At 39.2% G+C, this 5,691-nt stretch overlaps 1 long non-coding RNA gene across 1 annotated transcript; it reads left to right on the top strand.

The window, feature by feature from the left end:
* The first annotated feature begins 409 nt into the window (after nucleotides 1-409).
* Nucleotides 410-5,465, top strand: LOC134819135 (uncharacterized). Its single transcript, XR_010160729.1, has 3 exons — nucleotides 410-501; nucleotides 4,219-4,392; nucleotides 4,524-5,465. It is a non-coding gene; the product is annotated as an uncharacterized LOC134819135 (long non-coding RNA).
* The last annotated feature ends 226 nt before the right edge of the window (nucleotides 5,466-5,691 follow it).

Consider the following 5,691-nt stretch of genomic DNA (forward strand, 5'->3'; position numbering starts at 1 on the left):
CCTGGTTTAAATTGGTAATACTAATAACGTAGCACACGTTCCTAGATTTTGAATGACATTTTACTACAGTTCTTAAGTTTGGGATGGAATGAAAGTCTGCACGCTCCAAATTATTTCATTTGTGCCTGATTTTTGTGTTAAATTGTAAATCAAGCTCTGTTTAGGTTTGCTTTGTTGTTAGCAGTATTCTTCGAAATTCACTTCGAAATGTGATGCAATTGGCGGAGTGAACAGGTGTTGAGTATCACGAACATTCTTATTTTTCTCACATTCCATATCTGAATAATGTTGTTTTATAATAACCAATCGCTAAGGCTGCCCCCGCTTTTATATTGATTAAGTAGTCTGCCAAAATGTTTCTAATATGAATTACCAGTTTTAAACATATATTACAAACATCCCAATTTCTAGCTGGAACAGAATGACTCTTGGAACAAGTAGATTTCCTGACAGATGTTATTGAATTCTGAACTAACATCCGATGATCGTTGTCAAAAATAGGTAAGCACTTTTTTAAAGATTATGTTTTTTGTTATGATACGTACAATACCTTAAGAACGACGAATTTAGTCTACAATAAATTTAGTCAAACTTTTCGTGAGACTAAATTTTCGGCGTCTAATTTTAAAGGAGACCAAAATATCAGTTGAGCATGTTTGACATAAATAGTGAATATTATTAAGCTTACATGGTTCATAGGGCTTTGTAATTAATATAATGACATCACCGTTTTAAAAAAACCGTACCAAAGTCCTATTGCACTTAAAGGGTTAGAGCTCCTCTTGGATATCACATTTTTAATCGATCAATCCCAATGCATGCTCTGTTGAAACGGCTGGGTGATCACATCGACATAAACAACGTCGTATGGAATGGAAACTGGTCTCGAAAAGTCGAAAAATGTTATTAAAATTGCTGTAGACTAAAAATTTGCGAAATTTGTGACAAAAATCATAGTAATCAAAATTGCGGTAACCAACTTAATTGTGAACCAAATTTATTGGCCCTAAGGTACGTACAAGGTTCGACTGGGATCCCAGTTCCGGTCCAGGTTATCATGCCGAATCAGCAGCGGATACCAGGTTTTAGTGTTCGAATTAAGTGCTGGTTTGTTGTGGTGAGCTGTGATCGTAATCAGAATAGGATACCCAGGTTGTAATTATTAATCAACGCGTGCTACCCTACGCTACATCCTCATTATCTGGTTTGTCAGCAAGTCTAACTCTCATCGTCCGAGTCCTCTTTTTTCAAATTGTTCAAGTTAATATAACCAATAACCATTAGGTGTGAATTTGAGCTGATATTTCGAAGTATATATGGTAACTGGCCAGACCTTACAATGCCGCTTGTCGTCGTGGGACAGAAATCAGCAATCTATCTAAGTCGTCCCTAGATATATAATAAAGTCATAACTAACAGATAGTTTAAACACAACGCTGCCGTTTAAACTTTCTTTAACAAACAAAATTATAAACCCTGCATTCTGCGCCAATTTACGTACGTTACGTTTTTGTACGTTTTGGTGAGTTTGGCAGGGCGTGCTCAGGACAACTGCATCGAGTGCGTCCTCCTCCAGCTCAGCATTGAGTTATCGTTTGTCGGAGTGTAGCCTGGAACCAGTGGCGTGTCTGCGGTACTGTTCCAAGAATCTGCCTAGACCAACTTTGAAACTGTCTAGCAATGTGGTACTCCGGAGCTCCGATGGGAGCACGTTGAAGAGCTGAGCTGCTCTAACTCTAAAGCTGTTGTCGTAATCTGTTCTTACCGACAACTGTGCGCTTTTGTTCATGCCTGGGATCTCTGCCTTAATTCCATGCCTTTGATGAGACTTGAACTCGAAACCCGTATCGTTCGGAGCATGTTCATTAAGAATTTTCCATACATGAATAATAGAATTACGCTCTCTCCGCCTCTGAAGAGACATAAACTTAAGCTTCTTCAGCCTGTCCCAGTACTGGAGATCACGACAGCCAGATATCTTTCTAGTAAAGGATCTCTGTACAGTCTCCAGCTTTTGTATCTCTGTGACTTTTGCAGGGTTCCAGACTGGACAGCAGTACTCTAGCTTGGAGCGAACCATGCTTTTGTATAAAGTCAGCATGACTACTTGTGACCGGTCTCTAAAAGCACTCTAAAAGTCCAAGCCGCCATTTTTCTAGCTCCTTGTGCTCTGTCAAAAGCAATATTCCTAAGATAATTTAAATCATATCTATTATTAAGAAATAAATTCCGGCAACATAATTCGCGCTTTATCAATGAAAACAGGTTTTACTGAGGTCGTCTCTCCCTGGCATCTGCAAACTATGAACTGCAAAAGCCAGGGAGTTTAGGGCAGGTCCATTATCTGGACCCCTCAGTATATGACCAAGCTTTCTCCATCGACTTTTCTCCACTCAAGCTGAGAGTGGTTCACTGAGAGCTCACAAATACGCCTGTTCTGTGCAAGCGGGACTCTCGTTCTGTTCTGTACACTCGGAATACCAGAGACGACTCAGGTTGACTTGGTGCTCATGCTCCAGGAGCCAACTCCCGATTTCCGTAAAAATCTGTGACAGAGCCCGGTTCCGGGTTCCGCCCATCTTTCTCAGATAACACACTTAGACACAAAATGATTTTGAGAGTGCTAAGCTGCTAAAATTCAAGTCTAATTTTTTGACTTGTTGCTCCCATCCCAGTTACCTTGGACTGAGGACTCCTCTCCCTCGCAAAAACATATAGCACTGAAGTATTTTGTTTCTTGTTCTGATTTGAAACCGTAAATAAAATCTTGGACTAGTTGACATTTTGGCCAAGTAGACTTAAAACAGGATTAAGAATTATATTCCGATAACCGGTCGCGGTTAGTAGTTGCTTTACGAAGGTATTTGCAATGCCTGTATCAGCTTATAATATATACCAATTCTGAACCAACTGTGTGAGTTAAATTAAAAGAGCTGGAAAACCTGCCCTGCTATTTCGCAAATTCATCCTCTTAGGCGAGAATTTATTGTTCAAGACTACAGCAAGTGTCACAACAAATCCCATTTCCTAATACTTTTACAATTGTTTGTACAAGGGCCGGGCTGAAGTCAGTGACACATACTTAACTTAACTTGATACAAGTTGCTATGTCGAATTTGTTCTCCACTAGTAGAAGTGTTGGGCAATCTACCGTGCAAACCTCTTATTAAAGCCCGATATGTTTTGACCATTTCTTTGCTTGGATATAACTTGTTGTGGAGTTTCTGCATATCCCGTAGCAGTCTATCAAGTTTTTCGATATGGAATTTCTGGTCGCGTGGTAAGTTTCCTGCCGCTGTTACCACTAGCTCAGATCGATCTTCTAATACGGCGGAGTTAATGAATCCGAGATTTTGGGACCAATTTGGAACCAATGATACGGTTTTGATACGGTTTTGATACGGTTTGGAACCAACGTTATTTTGACTATATTTTGGATCAAAAATAGATAATTATGGTTGTACGGTGTAGGGGGATGTGTTTACTAACTATTTTGACGTCAAAATTGTCGCCAGAGGCTCCCTGAGTCATGGAATGAACGGAATGAACAAAAATGAACCAGCTTTTTGATACGGAAATGGAATCAAGTCTCTAGTGGGCGTTCTGGGAGTGCTAGGGCCACCAAACTTTGTAGGAACACTATAAGAGTCAATACCAAACGATTCCGACCTGTTTTGGGGCAATCCGACGAGTTTTAGAAAACAATTTCATTTTTGTCCATTCCGTTCATTCCATGACTCAGGGAGCCTCTGGCGACAATTTTGACGTCAAAATAGTTAGTAAACACATCCCCCTACACCGTGAAACCATTTCCAGCACTCTGAGACTACTTTAACAGACTAAAATGACCGTATCAAAATGCCTCGAAAACCGTATCATCTGGTTCCACAATCTCGGATTCATCTTCTGATGCGAGCGCAATTTGATTTTTTCAACGAAACTAGACAAACTTCAACATTCGTGACTAATTTTAAACGCGCGCACCGCGACGCGCATTTATTTTTTAGGCAACATTAACCCGATCTGATCATAGCCATGTGTGATGAAATACCTTAGTTTATTTAATTAAATTTGGCGAAGTAAACATGACTTTTTGCTCTGAAAATTAATAGAGAAGTATAACCCAACTTTATCAAACTCTACGCATCGGAAACTGATATTAAAAATTATAACTTGTAAGTACTAATGTTAGCTCTCGCTTAACTAGACCATTTTCAGCTCAGATATTATGTTAAGTTACGTGCTCAAGATTAGAAACAACTTGCATCATTGATGTGAAAAAGACCTGGGAGAAACTCCTTCTTGCCACGCGTGATGAGTGATTAGCTAAAATCGAGCTGATATGGAAAAACCCACTGACGTGTGTCATCTCACCGAGACACTACAGACATGGTGTGTAGTTTATACTTTTGGAAATTACACATTACCTCACTGGAAGATTTACAGGTTATAATTGTGGGAAGTCTCTATGTTTAATAACCCTTAATAATTCTTGGTTGACTATTAAAAATTATTTTCCTCAGGGAACGTGCGAAGGACGAAGTCTAAGAATTGGAGAATAACGTCAGTAGAGAAGCAGCTAACTTCCCCTGTACCCAAGCATACCAACGACGTTAAACAATAGACATGAAGAGACTCGATGCCACCGCTGACCCCCTACGAAGTACTTGTGCTCGGAGGCAGAAACTGGCATCGTTTAGGTCGAGAGCTAAAATGTAATCCTCGTGACCTGGATCTGGAGCAACTACAGCACAGCTACCTTCACACTACATCAGATTCGAAATAAGACTCAACAGAGCCTCGTATTCTCCGCACAACACTCTCTTGATAACATTAGTCTGAAAAAGTTGGTTAAAGAACTTAATCCGGACATTAAGAGGCTGTGGGGATGTACGGATAGTATTCGCCATTAGGAAACACCCTTCAATCGATAATACACTAGTGAAGAATTGAAAACTGGAAACCCTTGATGTAGGAAAACAGAGGTGTAATGGACCTGGCTGCAAAACTTGCCCGTACTGTTTGACAAGGACTCAAAGATCAACAACATGGACCTGGTGCTAGACGGAACAAACAAGGACAAACATGTTATCTATGTTGCCCAGTGCCAGCTATGTTGCACACATTTGACCGCTTTTACAATTTAAGCTGGTATGAAGAAGAGATAATATTTTGCTTTTAGTGTTACCGTCACTACTGTAACGAGATTTCTTAGCGTTATCAATTTACAGTAATGAGACAGAACAGTTTTAAGACTGATTAGTGAATTTTTGTTTAATAAGTAGTGCTAGTTACTGCTAATCAGTTTTACTAAAGAATATTAAATTTTGCCGGCTAATTTTTACGTTTGATTTAATAAGTTATGATGATTATATATAAATTTTACTTGATATAGTGCTTATCTTAAAGTTAAATGTTTTTATAGGCTCTTAAGGATGTAGTTTTACGAAGATTTCAAGCCTTACGATGTGTGTTTCCCTTCGTGTCCAAAAGAATTATAAGTTGTGAGAACTCTACATGAAACATTACAACACAGCATACCCTGTTAAGAGCATTGCCGTTTTACCATATTGTACCATCAGAACAAATAATTCTTCGTGAACAATCTCTAATATCGACTGTAGAGTGATTCATCACGCTTGATACATTATTACGCTTGATACATTATTACGGGTATTACGCAAGTCCCAA

This window comes from Bolinopsis microptera, chromosome 1 (genome assembly GCF_026151205.1).
Source record: "Bolinopsis microptera isolate Bmic1 chromosome 1, MBARI_Bmic_1.0, whole genome shotgun sequence".
In the NCBI taxonomy this organism is placed as follows: domain Eukaryota; kingdom Metazoa; phylum Ctenophora; class Tentaculata; order Lobata; family Bolinopsidae; genus Bolinopsis; species Bolinopsis microptera.